Here is a 20,276-nt window from a genome sequence, read left to right on the forward strand (position 1 = left end):
TGAAGAAACGGGGGAGTGTCTGGGCGAACGCTGGGTGTGTTTGTGACGTCAAACCAGGAACGACAAGCACTGAACTGATCGCACTGGAAGAGTAAGTCTCGAGCTACTCAGAAACTGCACAAAGAAATCTTTTCGCAATATTGCGAATCTTTCGTTCGCAATTCTGCTAAGCTAAGATACACTCCTAGAGGGCGGCGGCTTAGCGTGTGTAATGCTGCGAAAAGCGGCTAGCGAGCGAACAACTCGGAATGAGGGCCATTATTGCACAGCCATAGGCCCTCATTCCGAGTTGTTCGCTCGCAAGCTGTTTTTAGCAGCATTGCACACGCTAAGCTGCCGCCTACTGGGAGTGAATCTTAGCTTAGCAGAATTGCGAACGAAAGATTCGCAATATTGTGAAAAGACTTCTCTGTGCAGTTTCTGAGTAGCTCGAGACTTGCTCTTCCAGTGCGATCAGTTCAGTGCTTGTCGTTCCTGGTTTGACGTCACAAACACACCCAGCGTTCGCCCAGACACTCCTCCGTTTCTCCAGCCACTCCCGCGTTTTTCCCAGAGACGGCAGCGTTTTTTCACACACTCCCATAAAACGGTCAGTTTCCGCCTAGAAACACCCACTTCCTGTCAATCACACGCCGATCACCAGAACGAAGAAAAAACCTTGTAATGCCGTGAGTAAAATACCAATCTTCATAGCAAATTTACTTGGCGCAGTCGCAGTGCGAACATTGCGCATACGCAATTAGCGGAAAATCGCTGCGATGCGAAGAAAATTACTGAGCGAACAACTCGGAATGAGGGCCATAGTGTACAAAGTCACAGCGGCTGTGCAATAGGGTCCGTCTCTAAATCAGGCCCTCCATTGCAATTATGTGATAGTTCTGAGATTTACTGTTAAAACGCCAATCAGTTACTAGGCTGGTGTTGTCTTATAACTGATTGCAGCTTTAAATTAAGCAGCAAACTCACCAAATCACATTGGTTCTATTAGTAGGCGCATGTGACTCAGAACCAGGCCCTCTATATGTCCATTCTGTATGTACATTCTATATGGGCATTGCATATTCACTGCACCCATTCCGACATGAAAATAGTAACTTATAAGTAATTGATTAATTGATTTCAGCAGGCAAAGAACGAATATGACATTGAAAACTCTCAGCTCTCGATTTCGAGCTATAGCCCATTTATGATAATATAGGGATATTTTGTTAAATACTAGGGAATTTTAGCATCTAGAGAATATTTAGGTTGGCAAACCTGAATACAGGAATGCTGAGTTATTGTAGGCCATGTTTTGTTTACTGTCTGCATATAGCTTGCATCAAGTGAAGGTTATGAGTTTTGTTCCTTTAATTTGTTTAAGTTTTATGGTTACAATTGACATTAAAAGCTGGGCAGTCCGAGGGGGCAGAATCGCATCATTGTAGCCCCGCCCCCTGCTGTACAATGCTTGTGATATCAGCATTGTATAGCAGGGGGCATGGCCACGATGATGTGACAGCAAACACCATGCCCCCTCTGCGGCCTCCTATCCTGAGTCGGGCACTGCCCCCTATGCCACATCAATCCAGCCCATCCCGCCCCTGCTGCTCTGCTGGAAGCTCTGAGGAACACACTGGAGACTGTGAGAGAGCTCAGTCTCCTGTGTACTGTGTAAAACACAAGCATGGGGAGAATATACAAACTCTACACAGGGCCGTTGGTGGGAATCGAACCCACGACCTCAGTGCTGCGAGGCAGTAATGCCAACCATTACTCCATCTGTACTGCCCCTGGATAGTGCTTAGCAATACTGGCTAGTTCATGGAGTATCTCAGATATACACAGGAGTCCATTGATATTGCTGAACAGGACTGGCTATCACTGGAATATCTCAGGTATGCTAATCCATATCTCAGGTACAGATGGAGCCACGCTCGTTGAGCGTGGCTGCATCGCAAGCGGGGGTGAGCGGCTTGCCTAGGCACGTCTGCGCCTCGGCACGCCGCCAAGCGCACAGAGTTACTCCCATTCACTTTATATTGGGGCGCGTACGTCCCAGGCACAGACAGAACCATGATTAGCGTGGCTCCATCCGTATACTAATCCTTTGTCAGATCACAAGCTCTGTCCTGACATCCGAAGGATAATAGTTGCAAGTGGTAATTTACATTGCTGCATTGCCATTATGGGTGATATCTTCATATCTCAACCATATTAAAAATGCTATATGTGATAAATATGCGACCTTAAAAAGGCCCGGCTGGTCACTCAAGAAGATGGCTTTCTCATACGTCCTAGAGGATGCTGGGAACGACATCAAGACCATGGGGTATAGACGGGATCCGCAGGAGACATGGGCACTCCAAAGACTTTTCATTGGGTGTGAACTGGCTCCTCCCTCTATGCCCCTCCTCCAGACCTCAGTTTTAGAAATGTGCACAGGTCGACTGGATGCACTCTGAGGAGCTCTACTGAGTTTCTCTGAAAAGACTTATGTTAGGTTTTTTATTTTCAGGGAGATCTGCTGGCATCAGACTCCCTGCTTCGTGGGACTGAGGGGCAGAAGCAGAACCAACTTCCTCAGAGTTTCATGGCTCTGTTTCTGGCTGACAGGACACCATTAGCTCCTGAAGGGAACTGAACGCTAGCCGTGTCTAGTGGCTCACTCCCACAGCACGCCGTCACCCCCCTCACAGAGCCAGAAGTCAGAAGACAGGTGAGTATGAGAAGAATGATCTTCAATCAAGTAAGTGGCGGCTGAGGTGCGGCTCGGCTGGTGGGAGCGCAGCGCACCATTGCTGCCCACACACACAGGCACTGCAGGGCGCGGGGGGCGCCCTGGGGAGCAAGAAAAATACCTCAAATTGGCTAAAAGGGGGCATAAGATGCTGCTGGCACAGCCCTACCCCCGCCAGTATAAATATTGTCATGGATACTGAGGGGCGGAGCTTCTTCCTCAGGCAGCCAGCACACTACTCAGCACCATTTTCTCTCCTCAGGCTGCAGAGAACACGCTGGTCCTCTCCTCCACTTCTGACAAGTACAGGGTGCTATAAAGGGGGGGCACAAAGTGATTGTGGTGCATTTGATAGTGTATATTACTATTTAAAAGCGCTTTTGGGCTGTGAACATACTGTGTTCACAGGCAATACTGGCGCTGGGTCTGTGAACTGGCTGCTCCTATCCTGTGTCCCTCTGACAGATTTTACTGTGGGTCTGTCCCCAAAATAAGTCCCAGTGTGTCTGTGAGTGTGGTGTACACGTGTGAGGCATGTCTGAGGCAGGGAGTTCCTCCCCGGAGGAAGCCATTTTAGGGACAGAGTTGTAATGTGGTGGCGCTACCGGCACACCAAGAGCCTGCATGGGTGAAAGGGCTACGTGACAGTATGCATCTGATTAACCATAGATTAGATAAGTCTGAATCTAAGGCTGCATGCTGGAGAAAATCTGTGGAAGATGTGATTTTTCAGGATGCTGTTATTCCTTATGCGGGCGGCCCCTCTGGGTCACATAAGAGACCATTTGCAAATGTTGTAAACACTGATACCGACACGGATTCTGATTCTTGTGTCGACAAAAGTGAATCCAGAGAGATAGATCATAAATTGGCAAATAGTATACAATATATGATTGTGGCTATAAGGGACGTGTTGGAGGTTAGAGAAAGCACTCCTGTACCTCAGATGAGATACTCCTTAAGTTAGGGAATATCAAGGACGCTGCCGCCTACATGCTGGAAGCAATGAAGGATATTGGACTCTTGAGTTCACAAGCCGCTACCATGGCAGTATCGGCTAGGCGGGCATTATGGATTCGCCAGTGGAACGCGGATGCAGATTCCAAAAGAAACATGGAGGCTCTCCCATATAAAGGTAAGGCCTTACTTGGCGATGGCCTGGATGCGTTAGTCTCGGCGGCTACCGCAGGTAAGTCAACATTTTTGCCCTCTGCGCCTGCACCGGCAAAAAAGACCTATCACCCGCAAATGCAGTCCTTTCGGCCCAATAAATACAAAAAGGCGAGAGGTTCTTTGCAGGTAGGGGAAGGGGAAAGAAGCCCACACCGGCTCCAGGTTCCCAGCATGACGCTGGAACTCCCTTGCGGGAGGCCGCTCGGGTGGGGGCATTTCTCAAACTCTTCAGCCAGGATTGGATTCTGTCTGGCCTGGATCCCTGGGTGTTGCAAATAGTATCCCACGGATACAAACTAGAGTTTCAAGACGTTCCCCCATGCCGATTTTTCAAATCGACCGTGCCAGATTCTCCGCTAGAGAGAGAAGCAGTAACAGCGGCAATCCAAAAATTATGTCAAGACCAGGTTATAGTCCTGGTACCGTTGTCACAACAAGGGCAGGGTTTTTATTCAAGCTTCTTTGTTGTTCCGAAGCCGGACGGCTCGGTCAGACCGATCCTAAATCTAAAAGTTCTGAATTTCTTCCTGAAAAGGTTCAAGTTCAAGATGGAATCACTTCGGGCGGTTATTGCCAGTCTGGAGGAGGGGGACTACTTAGTGTCGGTGGACATAAAGAATGCTTACCTGCATGTTCCCATTTATCCCCCTCACCAGGCTTATCTGAGATTCGCGATTCAGGATTGCCATTACCAATTTCAGACGTTACCTTTCGGTTTCTCCACGGCGCCGAGGGTATTCACCAAGGTGATGACGGAGATGATGGTCCTCCTTCGTCAGAAAGGAGTCAATATAATCCCTTATCTGGACGACCTCCTGATAAAGGCGAGATCCAGGGAGCAGTTATTACAAAACATATCCCTCTCCCTGTCAATAATCCAACAACACGGGTGGATCATAAATTACCCAAAGTCACAGTTGGAACCGACGACAAGGTTGTCTTTCCTCGGGATGATTCTGGACACGGAAGTTCAGAGAGTATTTCTTCAGCTGGAAAAGGCTCTGGAAATCCAGAAAATGGTAAAACAGATATTGAAACCATCAAGTGTGTCGATCCATCAGTGCATTTGGTTGTTGGGGAAGATGGTGGCGGCCTACGAGGCCATACAGTTTGGCAGGTTCCACGACAGAGTATTCCAGTGGGACCTGTGGACAAGTGGTCGGGGTCATACCTACACATGCACAGAAAGATAATCCTGTCGTCAAACACCAGGATTTCGCTCCTGTGGTGGTTGCACAGCTCTCACCTACTAGAGGGACGCAGGTTCGGGATTCAGGATTGGGTCCTAGTAGCCACGGATGCAAGTCTCCGAGGCTGCGGAGCAGTCTCTGAGGGAGAAAACTTCCAGGGACGTTGGTCACAACAGGAAGCCTGCCTTCACATAAACGTTCTGGAGCTAAGAGCCATTTACAACGGCCTTCAACAAGTGGTACATCTTCTTCAAGACCGTCCCGTGCAGATCCAGGCGGACAATGTAACAGCAGTCGCATACATAAACAGGCAGGACGGAACGAAAAGCAGAGCGGCAATGGCAGAGGCGACAAAAATCCTCCGCTGGGCAGAAAAACATCTACAAGCTCTGTCGGCAATATTCATTCCGGGAGTAGACAACTGGGAAGCAGACTTCCTCAGCAGACACAATCTCCATCCAGGAGAGTGGGGCCTCCACCAAGAAGTCTTCGCAGAGGTGACAAGTCTTTGGGGAGTTCCTCAAATAGACATGATGGCATCTCGTCTCAACAAGAAGCTTCAGAGATACTGTTCCAAGTCGAGAGACCCTCAAGCAGTAGCAGTAGATGCACTGGTGACCCAGTGGGTGTTTCCGTCAGTGTATGTTTTCCCTCCACTTCCGCTGATCCCAAAAGTACTCAGGATCATAAGAAAGACAAGGGTTCGAGCAATCTTCATTGCCCCAGACTGGCCAAGAAGGGCTTGGTACCCAGATCTTCAGCAGTTACTCATAGGAGATCCTTGGCATCTTCCTCCTCGGGAGGACCTGCTGCAGCAGGGGCCGTGTGTGTACTAAGACTTACCGCGGCTACGTTTCACGGCATGGCTGTTGAGCGCCGTATCCTAGCCAGGAAGGGTATTCCTAAGGAGGTCATCCCCACCCTTATTCAGGCCAGAAAGGGAGTAACGTCAAAACATTACCACCGTATTTGGAGAAAATATGTGTCTTGGTGTGAATCCAAGAAGCTCCTACGGAAGAGTTTCACTTAGGACGTTTTCTCCATTTTTTGCAGGATGGTGTGGAGACGGGCCTACGATTGGGATCAATCAAGGTCCAGATTTCAGCCTTGTCAGTGTTCTTCCAAAAACAATTGGCCTCTCTTCCAGAGGTTCAGACCTTTGTGAAAGGGGTTCTGCACATCCAGCCTCCATTCGTGCCTCCAGTGGCACCATGGGACCTTAACGTGGTATTGCAGTTCCTTCAATCGGATTGGTTTGAGCCTCTACAAAAGATAGAGTTGAAGTTTCTCACTTGGAAAGTGGTGATGCTTTTGGCATTGGCATCCGCAAGGCGGGTGTCGGAATTGGGGGCCTTGTCTCAGAAGAGCCCTTACCTAATTTTCCATGAAGATAGGGCAGGGTTGCGAACTCGCCAACATTTTCTTCCAAAGGTGGTTTCTGCTTTTCACATAAACCAACCTATTGTGGTGCCAGTAGTTACTGACACATTCACTGATTCAAAGTCTCTAGATGTGGTTAGAGCTTTGAAAATCTATGTTGCTAGAACAGCTTGTATACGGAAAACAGAGGCTCTGTTTGTCCTGTATGATCACAACAAGATTGGCTGTCCTGCTTCCAAGCAGACTATTGCACGTTGGATTAGAAATACGATTCAGCAAGCTCATACTATGGCTGGATTTCCGTTACCGACGTCGGTAAAGGCCCACTTCACTAGGAAGGTGGGCTCATCCTGGGCGGCTGCCCGGGGGGTCTCGGCATTACAACTTTGCCGAACAGCTATTTGGTCAGGGTCAAACACATTTGCTAAGTTCTACAAGTTTGACACCTTGGCCGATGAGGACCTAAAGTTTGGTCAATCAGTGTTGCAGGGTCATCCGCACTCTCCCGTCCGTACTGGAGCTTTGGTATAGACCCCATGGTCTTGATGTCGTCCCCAGCATCCTCTAGGACGTATGAGAAAATAGGATTTTGATAACCTACCGGTAAATCCTTTTCTCCTAGTCCGTAGAGAATGCTGGGCGCCCGTCCCTGTGCGTAATTTACCTGCAGTTTAGTTATCACAGTTACACAAGTTGTGTTATCTTGGATTCAGCATGTTGCTGCAATTAGTTCATGCCTGTTGGCGTGTGTTATGTTGAATGCCATGTGTGCGGCATGGTTGAGGGTGTGAGTTGGTAGATATCTCACCACTAGATAAGTAATTCCTTTCCTCAAAATGTCAGTCTCCCTGGGCACAGGCCCTCATTCCGAGTTGTTCGCTCGCTAGCTGCTTTTAGCAGCATTGCACACGCTAGGCCGCTGCCCTCTGGGAGTGTATCTTAGCTTAGCAGAAGTGCGAACAAAAGATTAGTAGAATTGCGAATAGAAAATTCTTAGCAGTTTCTGAGTAGCTCGAGACTTACTCCTACACTGCGATCAGTTCAGTCAGTTTCGTTCCTGGTTTGAGGCCACAAAGACACCCAGCGTTCGCCCAGACACTCCCTCGTTTCTTCAGACACTCCCGCGTTTCTTCCCCAGAAACGCCAGCGTTTTTTCGCACACGCCCAGTTTCCGCCCAGAAACACCCACTTCCTGTCAATCACACTACGATCACCAGAACGATAAAAAATACTCGTTATGCCGTGAGTAAAATACCTAACTTTTGTGTAAAAGAACTAAGCGCATGCGCTCTGCAAACCTTGCGCATGCGCAGTGAGCGACTAATCGCAATATAGCGAAAATCGGCAACGAGCGAACAACTCGGAATGACCCCCACAGTTCCTACAACTGAGGTCTGGAGGAGGGTCATAGAGGGAGGAGCCAGTTCACACCCAATGAAAAGTCTTTGGAGTGCCCATGTCTCCTGCGGATCCCGTCTATACCCTATGGTCTTAACGTCGTCCCCAGCATCCTCTACGGACTAGGAGAAAAGGATTTACCGGTAGGTTATCAAAATCCTATTTTTACATGTTGGATTTTAAGCTTTATAAGTACTTTTAAATACACATTTAACTCAAAATACCCACTTTAAAATTGCAACTATTTAGGATAATAATAAAATTTAATTTATTACATACATTTTTCTTCTGTTTTTATGTGCACCTCTGCATAAGTCCCTGTGATAGAACTCATTACAGCTCCCAGTTCAATGATTGCAAAACTGATTTGTGTTAAAGAGCAATTTATCACGTTCATATTTATTAATAGATATTTCAAACAACTTTCATTTATTGATTTTATTTCATTTTAAGTGAAACATTTATTTTCATTCCATTAATCTTATTTTCTCTTTATTTATTGATTTTCCTAAGACTAAGGCCCATCTTGCAGTCCTGCAGGTTGCATTGAACCTCTTCTTGTCTAGATACGTACATTTCAAAGGCCAATTCTACGTCTACTTGTTTAAGTGGCAATATCAGGAGAGTTTATTTTGCGAGCCGGGCTTGGGGTTCTGCAAGCTCCATTGCCATTCCAGTATTGTGTTAAGGTTCTGTAAAGATAGTAGAACGTATTAAAGCTTCTTGAAACTAAATTTGTCATCTTGAGCAACAGACTGCAACCTTTTGATCTTCAAATAATAGATTGCGTGCTCTAACAGACTGCATGGTTCAAAGTGCGATCTGTCTACAGGCTTTTAGAAATGTGTTCTTCAATGGAATCAATAATCGGAAAGGAAATGTGTTTTCATTTAGCCAGGCATTGTCCCTCGGCGATTTATTTAATTTTCCTCCTCTGAGCTGTAAGTTACAGGGAGCCAAGGAGTTACGGGTAAACATAGATTATGTATAGAATTTCATATAGATGTATTGCGTCCACTACTGTATGAATATAATTTATATGTACAGTGAAAGACATGGACTTATTAAATATTATGCTTTCTCTAGGTATCCTTCTTTTAATGCCTGTACCCAAGTGCCTATAATGTTCCACGTTTATCCAAGTAATCAGGTATGTTTTCCAAGTGTGACAGCTGGTTCTTGTTTTCTTTTCCGTTTTAAGATTGATTGCTATGCGTGGATTATACTGATCTAAGTATTTAGCTTTATGGTCAACATAGGTTGTACGTTTAGCTAGAAATTGGATTTATTTGGTGCTCAGTGACTGCTCCATAAAAGAGGTTTTGTATGTTTAGCATGTGTGACTATTCTCTAATTATCAGCTCATACTTGAACCCTCTCACAGCAATTAACGTTAATTAAATCTCTAGATTAATCAGTGCTGAAGTAAGGTAAATATGCACCCTGGGCCAACATGCCCCAACCCTGGAGCATGTGATGCTGTGATCTTATAGTGCTGGTAGCCAGAACATGGGCTCCTGGCACGGGATACAGGCATTCCACAAGCTGGTAAAGGATGCGTCAGGGCTGTGACCATGAGGCCCCTTTGGTCCTGTGCCCTGAATGGAGGCACAAATCGCACACCCCTCATTATAGGCCTAGCAATTATACTGAGCAAGCCAATCCCACCTGCCAATTCTGTGCTATTGTTTGTTAGGTTGTATATATTATATTCCTGTTGGTCATTTGTGTGCTAACAGGATGCACTAATTGATATATGCTGGGATGGAACAATGCTGGGAACTTGTATTGGGTGCAGGCTGACTTGCCTTAAAATTGGCATAGGATTGGTCTGCTTGTATTTGTCTTCAATAATTTGCACTTTTTCCTTGGTGACCAGAGACACAGATGCGTCACTAAGGGTGTGGACCAGAAACACAGAGGCATCACTAAGGGGGTGGACCAGAGACACAGAGGCGTCACTAAGGGTGTGGACCAGAAACACAGAGGCATCACTAAGGGGGTGGACCAGAGACAAATAGGCATCACTAAGGGGGTGGACCAGAAACACAGAGGAGTCACTAAGGGTGTGGACCAGAAACACAGAGGCGTCACTAAGGGGGTGGACCAGAGACACAGAGGCGTCACTAAGGGGGTGGACCAGAGACACAGATGCGTCACTAAGGGTGTGGACCAGAAACACAGAGGCATCACTAAGGGGGTGGACCAGAGACACAGATGCGCCACTAAGGGTGTGGACCAGAAACACAGAGGCATCACTAAGGGGGTGGACCAGAGACACAGATGCGCCACTAAGGGTGTGGACCAGAAACACAGAGGCGTCACTAAGGGGGTGGACCAGAGACACAGAGGCGTCACTAAGGGTGGATGGGGCTCTCTCTTGCCCCACCAGGTGTTACCAGACACAGGGACGCCGCTGCAGAGACACACTACCCTGCATGCTAGCTTTTTCTTAACTATAAAAGCAATTGTCCCCTCCGTCATTATTCACATTTTATTTAATTGGCGTCGAAATGGAATCATGTGGGAGTTATTTTTATCATTGGTCAACATAAAATAAAAACTTGATTACAAATACAGTATATAACAGAAAAGAATGAAGTACATACTGTATGTGTTCTCTTCCTTTGCTAAGGTATGCGATTAAAGTACTTTATTAGAATATGAAGTGAATACACCAGTCTGTGAGAGGTCTGACCATAGGTTAGTGTACTTTGAAACATAAGCTTAATCAGAAGTTCAAAGAACACTGAAAGCAAATCTGAGAAATGCTTGTTGAAAAGGAACCATCAATGGAAGGATATAAAAAGATTTCAAAGACTTTTTAATATTCCTCAGAGCACTGCCCTACATAGAGAAATGGGAGAATATGGTACCTGTGAAATTATTTAGAGCAGACAGGGTCCATCATTGCTCCATACAGCCATTATTGTAGGAGCATGAAAGTAAAACATTGTTGAGCAATATCTAGACGCTTTGTTGAAGGAAAGTCACTTGAATTCTCACTGACAGTTTGGCTGTAAGTACAATGGCCCCCATTTATCAACGAGTCTCCTTGCTGGAAACTCATTTTTGGTGGTAAATGGGACCAATTGCTATTTAATAAGGCTAATAGCGCTGTTAACTAGCAGCGCTATTAGCCTTTCATATTCCCTATACTGCGGCACGCTAAAGTGTATTTAAGAACGAGCGCTATTTCTGAAATAGCGCTTGCTTACCTTTAATGGCCTTGTCTGCTCCGGGCAGACGTTAGGACACCGATGCAGCGGAGTCCGTCCAGCGATCCGGCTTCCCTCTCCCGCAGCAATCCCGGCATGCGCGTTGTCCATCCTGCGCTCCTGCTCCCCCCTCCCATAGCAATCCCGGCATGCATCACGCCGTGTCCGGAAATGACTACTGGGCATGTGCCGGAAATTACCATATTCCGGCACATGCGCAGACTCCCTACACACATCATTCGGCAGCGCTGATGTAAGGTAAACATCAGCGCTGACGCTGCAAATACCGCATTCGCTCGCCGTGGCATAGGCTCTTCTTAAATAGAAGAGCGCGATGCCACTATACCACGGCGAGTAAAAACGGGATTTACCTCTTCACTTAGTGCTGCTTGATAAATGGGGGCCAATATGTGGGAGATGCACGTACCAAGTGAAGGAAGATGAGTGTTATATACATAAAGCACTTTGGGGTCCATGTACTAAGGCTTGGAGAGCGGGAAAGTGGACGGAGCTAAAGTACCAACCAAACAGCTCCTAATGGTCATTTTTCAAACACAGCCTTTAACATGACAGTTAGCGGCTGATTGTCTGGTACTTTGTATCTCCAAGGCTTAGTACATAGACACCTAAGGCCCAAATTTATCGAGCCTTGGAGAGTGATAAATTACACGATGATAAAGAACCAACCAATCAGCTCCTAATTGTCATTTTTCAAACACATCTTGTAACATGGCAATTAGTAGCTGATTGGCTGGTGCTTTATCACCGTGCAATTTATCACTCTCCAAGGCTTGATAAATCTGGACATTTGTTCCTTATTGGATCTCTTATGAGCTGCCTGTTACTTTGATGTAGTGGCCACTGCACAGCTCACTGCAGCAGCTACTCAATAAGTTATTTGGAGGCTCATTCCTAGTGGAATCACATGATTGGCCAGGATCCTTCTAATTGGCTGCCATTTCATTGAGGCTTGCTTGTTTATTCCTTGCTTGCTATAGTAGTTTAACCCTGAGGTTTAACCCTTTCTGCTTGCGTTCAACATGCACTCACTCGGCTTGTTATTAACCCTTTCCTGACCTTAGCCTACCATTCATTTTTTCCAGGATTACTGTCTATTGATGATGGCAGCCAGTCCTTTTTGCTTGGATTATTGACGGATGAAAATGACAGCCTTATGCTTTAACTCCTGATTACTAAAGCCCTGACCATGTGCAATATCTCTGACTTTGATTATCTATCACTGATCTGTCTCCTGCCTGAATATATTGCCTGCACTTATTACTACCTCCTACTAGGTGTGTCTGCTGACCACGTTTCCTAGTTACACAGCTATTTGATACCTTTTCCCTATCTTTCTGGATCCCAGATGGTTAGTATTCTAGGAACATTTTATGAGCTGGGTGTAAGAGTAGTGCTTGGGTCCAGGGCCGGATTAAGGGCCACATGGGCATGGAGCTGAAAATGTTCAAGCCCTATACTGAGAAGGGGAGGAGATGTGACCTGTGTTATGTGGGCATGTACACCCCCTACACTATTAGACCTCTCTCACTATGGCCTTCTTCAGCAGCAGTTGCAGCACAGAGCAAGGCCACCCAGCATGCTAATTGCGGCCAGCCATGCGATTGCAATTCAATTATGATCGCATCCCTGAATAAGCAGCCGCGTGTGATGTCACATGGCTGCCCTGAACCCAGTCCCATTTTTACCATCACGCCCCTGCAATTCTGCGTTGCTGCCCCCGATTGCCCCGTGAACGCCTCTGCCTGTCAATCAGGCAGAGGCGTTTGCCTCAATGCGATCGCATTGGCCGGCCCACACAAGCGTAGAACGGGACCTGTGCATGTGCACTGGGGCAAAATTAATCCCAATGCGATAGTATCGCTTATACGATGCAAGCTGAATAGGGTCCTATTTACATCCACCTCCCCTCTCCTACAAGCCCTTCACTGGCTCCCCTTCTCTTTCAGAATCCTTTTCTCACACCCGCCTACAAAGTCCTCACCCACTCCTCTCCCATCTACATCTTTGACCTTATCTCCCTTTACACTCCCACCCATCCTCTTCACTCTGCTAATGCACGCCGCCTCTCCTGCCTACTAATGATCTCATCCTACTCCTACCTCCAAGATTTTTCATGTGCATTGGTGGCGTTTGTTCAGTGCACAGGTTCAATATCCTGCCACAGCCATGCTGGTCAGCAGAAAGAGAGTGCTGCAGCTGATTGGCGGCCTTTTATAAGCATCCTGATTGAGATTGTGCTACTTAGAATGGTTTACAAATGCAAACACGATTTTTACAACAAATGCATTGAGTTTGTGCATTGTGTTGCGATTTTGGTGTGGGTTTGGTCGATTTTGCAAACACAGAGGCTCATTCAGATGCAGCTGCAAAGCAGCTATTGGGGTAATTCAGAGTTGAACGCAGCAGCAAATTTGTTAGCAGATGGGCAAAACCATGGTGGTCATTCCGAGTTGTTCGCTCGCTAGCAGTTTGTAGCAGTCGTGCAAACGCTAAGCTGCTGCCCTCTGGGAGTGTATTTTAGCTTAGCAGAAGTGCGAATGAAAGGATCGCAGAGTGGCTACAAAAAAAATTGTGCAGTTTCAGAGTAGCTTCAGACCTACTCAGCGCTTGCGATCACTTCATGACATCAAAACAGGAACTGAATAGTCTGAACACGCCCTGCGTTCGCCCAGCCACGCCTGCGTTTTTCCTGGCATGCCTGCGTTTTTTCAAATACTCCCTGAAAACGGTCAGTTTACACCCAGGAACGCCCTCTTCATGTCAATCACTCTGCGGCCAGCAGTGTGACTGAAAAGCTTCGCTAGACCTTGTGTAAAACTGCATCGGCTGCTGTGAAAGTATGTCGCGTGTGCGCATTGCGCCGCATACGCATGCACAGAAGTGCCACTTTTTTGCCTGATCGCTGCGCAGTGACCGAAAACAGCTAGCGAACAACTCGGAATGACCACCCATGTGCACTGCAGGAGTGTCAGATATAACATGTGCAGGGAGAGTTAGATTTGGGTGGGTTATTATATTTCTGTGCAGGGTAAATACTGGCTGCTTTATTTTTACACTGGAATTTAGATTTCAGTTTGAACACACCCCACCCAAATCTAACTCTCTCTGCACATGTTATATCTGCCCCCCCTGCACTGCACAGAGTTTTGCCCAACTGCTAACAAATTTGCTGCTGCGATCAACTCTGAATTAGGCCCATTGGGGGTCATTCCGAGTTGATCGCTAGCTGCACAGCGATCAGGCTAAAAATCGGCATTTCTGCGCATGCGTATGCACCGCAATGTGCAGGCGCGTCGTATGGGTACAATGAGCATCGTGGGTTTGCACAGAGTGTAATGAACATTCCAGTCGCACGGCCGAACGCAGGAAGATTGACATGAAGCGGGTGTTTCTGCCCGTTTTCAGGGAGTGCTTGGAAAAACGCAGGCGTGGCAGAAAAAACACAGGCGTGGCTGGGCGTTCGCTGGGCGGGTGTGTGACGTCAAAAGCCGTCCCTCCGTCGTTAGAGTCAACGCACACGAAGAGTAAGTCCAGGGCTGGTCTTGTTTTGCACAAAAAGATTTTGCAGGCGCTCTGCTGCACAAGCGTTCGCACTTCTGCAAAGCGACAATACACTCCCCAGTGGACGGCAACAATGCGTTTGCACGGCTGCTAAAAACTGCTAGCGAGCGATCAACTCTGAATGACCCCCGCTGTACGCACATTGGTCATTGTTTTCTTCCTACGCATGTGTTTAAGCCACAGTGCGTATGCGCAACGAGTGAAATGCGATTACAGTCACACAGAGGAATTAGTCGCAAAGTGAGTGACAGGAAGACCGCGTTAGGGGATGGGAATAGGGAGTGGTCGGGTAAACACAGGCGTGTCATGGTCATTCAAATGCAGTTTTTTGGCCATGCGTAAATTAGCAGTTGCGATCTTACTTGCTACTGGAGAGCCCTCAGAGTCCTGGGAGAGCAGCTCAACTTGCGCGTCTTCAGAGGCACTCAGACCCTGCGACATGACCCGATTTGCGACGGTGGTATAGATGTATCAGCAATTTGATACCATTGGACAGAAATGATGCGATGGCAGTGAGTGTCCCTATGCTCAGGTTAACTTCTGCCCATATTAGCATATAATCGCAATTGCATACGGCAAAAAACAGCAACGACAGCAGCAAGCACAACCACATCTGAACAAGCCTCACGATTCTTAGTAAATTTGTGATTTGCATTGCTGCCAATTTATTGTGATGATGTTTAGTTCAGTGGTGAGATGCCGCAATTTGGTTTGCGAAGTCATGTTAGACATGCGATATCAATGCAAATTGACCAATAGTAAATTCCTGATTTGCAAAATCACAAACTAACGCACTTAAAATGTTTATTTCATTGGTATATTGGAGTATGCTCAAACCATTAATACACCTTTAGGTATATGCAATTCCGGCCGTATTGCGTCATTTTTTTGCCCGTTTTTAAATTCAACACAATTCGACCGTCGAATCCCGGCCGGCGGGTGCCGGAATTCTACATATTCAATAAAAAACGGATTCGACAGTCCCGTTGTCGAAAAACGGACCAATTGACGGATAAGTGCGTCCTGGATTCGACTTTTCGGACGGCACAAAAATGGTTAAAAAACCCTAAAAAAAATTGCGTGGGGTCCCCCCTCCTAAGCATAACCAGCCTCGGGCTCTTTGAGCCGGTCCTGGTTGTAAAAATACGGGGGGAAAATTGACAGGGGATCCCCCGTATTTTTAGAACCAGCACCGGGCTCTGCGTCCGGTCCTGGTGCAAAAAATACGGGGGACAAAAAGCGTAGGGGTCCCCCGTATTTTTAACACCAGCACCGGGCTCCACTAGCTGGAGAGATAATGCCACAGCCGGGGGACACTTTTATACCGGTCCCTGCGGCCGTGGCATTAAATCCCCAACTAGTCACTCCTGGCCGGGGTACCCTGGAGGAGTGGGGACCCCTTAAATCAAAGGGCCCCCCTCCTCCAGCCACCCAAGGGCCAGGGGTGAAGCCCGAGGCTGTCCCCCCCATCCAAGGGCTGCGGATGGGGGGCTGATAGCCTTGTGTAAAATAAAAGAATATTGTTTTTTGCAGAAGAACTACAAGTCCTAGCAAGCCTCCCCCGCAAGCTGGTACTTGGAGAACCACAAGTACCAGCATGCGGGGGTAAAACGGGCCCGCTGGTACCTGTAGTTCTTCTGCATAAAAAAATACCCAAATAAAAACAGGACACGCACACTGTGAAAGCAAAACTTTATTACATACATGCCGACACACACATACTTACCTATGTTCACACGCCGACCTCTGTCCACTTCTCCAAGTAGAATCCGGGGTACCTGAAAATAAAATTATACTCACCTAAATCCAGTGTGTCCTGTTCTTTTTTTGTAATCCACATACTTGGCAAAAACACAAACCGCATACCCGATCCACGCACTGAAAGGGGTCCCATGTTTACACATGGGACCCCTTTCCCAGAATGCTGAGACCCCCCGTGACTCCTGTCACAGAGGGTCCCTTCAGCCAATCAGGCAGCGCCACGTCGTGGCACTCTCCTGATTGGCTATGCGCGTCTGAGCTGTCAGACAGCGCATCGCACAGCCTCTCCATTATCTTCAATGGTGGGAACTTTGCGGTCAAAGTCGAAAAGCACTGTTGTCGAATCGACATTCTTCAATTGAATATACTTTTGTCGAAAAGCCGCATTTTTACCATTGCAGACATGTCGAATTTGACAACTGTCGAATTTTAAAAAGTCGAATCTGAAAAGTCTGTTTTTTTGTCGAAAAGTACTGTATTGCATTGTCGAATATTTTTTGTGTGTCGAAAATGCCCCGTTTTTTCACATTTGCATCAATTCGACCGCAATTGCATATACCCCCTTATATTCATATTAAGGGCTACATTTATTAAAGTACAATTTTGTTTTTCGATTTTAAGTAAAGATGAATGGTTTGGATTTTAGAAAATCTGGATGTGCCCGAACCTCCGAGGTCTGAGTCTACCTGAGCCAGGGCTCGGGTGTTCCTGCCAGACTCAGATTCTATATCAAGGAAAACATCATACTTCCATCGTCTGATTCTCAGGTTTTTTAAGGGACCTGTGGCAGTGACCTTGCGCCATTTCATTCTGTACTGAGGCACGCTGCTGTGTGCTGCGCTGTACTCTGCTGGTTCAAGTGGCTGTGCTGTGTCCAGAGCAGAACTTAAAGTGGTCATAGAGAGGTGGTGGAACTCAACCCCCATCCCCCTGCCTATTTAATAAAGGGACTGTGCGTGCTGAAAAAAAGGGCATGGCCTAGAAAGAAAGGGGCATGGCCTCAAAATAGTATCCCCAATTCAAATTGTGACGCACAGTAGCACAATCTTATTCACATTACACCACATGCTAGTCCTTATTCATATAGGGGATAAGGATAGGCATATGAATATCCTTACAATCAACTAAGGTTCAAAAAGGGTTGCGATTACCTAAAGGATAAAAAAGGGGTAGACTAGATGGGCCAAGTGGTTCTTTTCTGCAGTCAAATTCTTTGTTTCTATATTATGACACACACAGTAATGCCCACTTTACAGAATGCTCACAGTAGTGCCACTTATACACAATGCCCACAGTAGTAGTGCCCCTAATACACATAATGCCCACAGCAGTAGTGCCCCTTGTACAAAGTCCACAACAGTAGTGCCCATTATGCAATGCCCTCAGCAGTAGTGCCCTTTATGCAATGCCTACTGTAGTGATAGTGCCCCTTATGATAGTGCCCCTTATGCAGTGCCCCCAGTAATAGTGTTCCTTATGCCACCAGACGTGATTCCCTTTATGCAGTGCCCCCTTTATGCAATGCCCTCATTAGATTTTCCCCCCAGTAGTAATCCCTCCTGTAGTAGGGGCACTGTGTAGTATTGCCCCCAGTAGTAGTGAACCCCAATAGTAATGCCAACAGTAGTATTGCTCCCTGTAGTATTGCCTCATGTAGTATTGCTCCCTGTAGTATTGCCCCTGTGTAGTATTGCCCCGTATAGTAGCGCCCCTGTGTAGTATTGCCCCCTTGTAGTAGAGCCCCCTGTAGAATTGCCCCATGTGGTATTTATTGCCCCCTTGTAGTAGTGCCCCTTGTAGTGCCGCTTACACACACACACACACAGAACCCCCCCTCCCCAATGCTTAACTTAAACTCCGCTCCTGCGTCCGACCACTGCAGTCCATCTTACCACTACCCCACCCACTCGCTCGTTCACTTGGTCCGCGGAACTATGGGAGCAATATCATGACGTCTCTCTCATACTGCATAGTGCACACTGCGGGAGCCGCCCGGAAGCATCCGGCTGCGACTGTGGGGAAGGAGCTGGGCGCCCGTTGGTAACATAATCTGAGGCTGGGCTGACATCGGGTTAGGTGGGCCGGAGGAGGCGGAACTGGTTCACTTTAAACCCTGGTCCAGAGACTTCGTACTCAATACAAGTGGCTAGGCTGTGTCCATACAAGTGGCTGGGCTGTGTCCATACTCCATACAAGTGGCTGTGCTGTGTCCATCTAAAGTTGTTGTCCGGAGTCCATTAAGTGGCTGTGCTGTGCCCATCCAGAAGTGGCTGTCCAGTGTCCATCCGCTCCAGTGATGCTAATGCACCTGTCCAGTGTTTTAATTATTTTTACTTGCAGCTTTCCCCTTTTTGAAGCCCAGAAATTCCTGGCCGCTCCTGTCTCCTACCCCCATCCCTTCCGTCGCTAATACTATACAACATTCATGAACTTAATTTGAGAGCTCTTTGTTATTCAGTCACACTGTCCTTTATTACATTTCAAGATGGTGACATACCCGGGATTTGAACCCCTTTGCCTGTGTCATTGCAGTCATACACTAGAGAATTCTAAGATAGTTAATTCTAACTATTTGAAGATTACCTAGTACTTTGTTAAAAAATTATCAGCATTGTAGCTAAGCAGATCTATGTAGTGTGTGGCTGCAAGGGATTGGATGTTTGGTTACCCACTACATAGATCTGCTCAATAACAATGCTGATTATTTTTTACAAACTGCAAGTAGCGTTATACTGTTAGAAATCTCATAGTTTTTTTTATGCAGGAACAAATAGATTGTTTGACTGGAATGCAACAGGTTATAGGTTTGAATCCTGGGTATGGCAGTATATTGAAATGTGTTGTTTAATAAAGGGAACTAGATAACAGCAAGCTCTCAAGTTAAGTGCATGAATGTGGTATAAAGAGGATCAGAGGCATCACCGTTGGTGGTGACACCCGGTGCGCACCCTTTATATCCCAGCACTCCGGGGGCGTGCTTACGACTAATAACGGGGCATGGCTGTAATTAAATGGGGCGTGGTCTCATGGGGTCATTACTCCTGGTGCGTACCCACCATCTCCGAAGATGTTGGACTGTACCGGGCTGCCCTCGGAGACTGTCTCCCAGTGCTGTCGGCTCCTCTTCTATGACAGGAGCAGGGTGCTGTAGCAGACTTTCACACAGCAGCACCTGGCTCCTGTCACTGCGGAGGAATCCACAGTGTGGTGTCACCCCTTGCAGGCGGCACCCGCATTGTGACGCCACTGAAGAGGATTTGTATCCAAATCCATCTTCTTGCAGTATTCTATAAATGTGTTTGTATAATATAAATATAACAAAATATGGGAAGGGGCATCATAGCATGGACTTTCTCTGCAATCAGTTTTGTCATGCCCATTCCCCACGAGGGGTGTAGTATGTGTTGCCGGCGGTTGGGCTCCCGGCGTCCAGCATACTGGCGCCAGAATCCCGACCGCCGTCATACCGACAGCTTGGTGAGTGCAAATGAGCCCCTTGCAGGCTCGCTGCACTCACCACGCTGCAGGCACGGTGGCACGCCACGCGCACCACACTATCTATTCTCCCTCCAGGGGGGTCGTGGATCCCCAAGAGGGAGAAAAGTTGTCTGTATGCAGGCGGACAGGATTCTGGCGCTGGTATGGTGGTCGTTGGGAGCCCGGCCGCCGGCAACCAGGAAGACCACCCCCCACAAGGCATGCGCCTTGTGTCCCTTTTGGAAAAATGTGGGGGGCGGCAATTCTCTTTATGGCACAGGGCACCAAAAAGTCTACTTACTGCTCTGATTGCCAATTTGCCAGTGCCTTCCCCAGCTGGAATCAACTATTTAAAAAAAAAAAACATTGTTCCCTTAT

General features: G+C 47.2%; 1 protein-coding gene across 2 annotated transcripts in view; it reads left to right on the top strand.

The window, feature by feature from the left end:
• The first annotated feature begins 6,310 nt into the window (after positions 1-6,310).
• Positions 6,311-20,276, top strand: part of LOC134957652 (tenascin-N-like) — a 618,734-nt gene continuing 604,768 nt past the window's right edge. The window contains exons 1-2 of one of the 2 annotated variants that reach the window (XM_063939692.1): positions 6,311-8,003; positions 8,947-9,010. The gene's annotated coding sequence lies outside the window, so the exon portion shown is untranslated. The remainder of the gene's footprint in view (positions 8,004-8,946; positions 9,011-20,276) is intronic. The other variant, XM_063939695.1, reaches the window with a different exon arrangement.

Source organism: Pseudophryne corroboree, chromosome 9, assembly GCF_028390025.1.
Source record: "Pseudophryne corroboree isolate aPseCor3 chromosome 9, aPseCor3.hap2, whole genome shotgun sequence".
NCBI lineage: Eukaryota > Metazoa > Chordata > Amphibia > Anura > Myobatrachidae > Pseudophryne > Pseudophryne corroboree.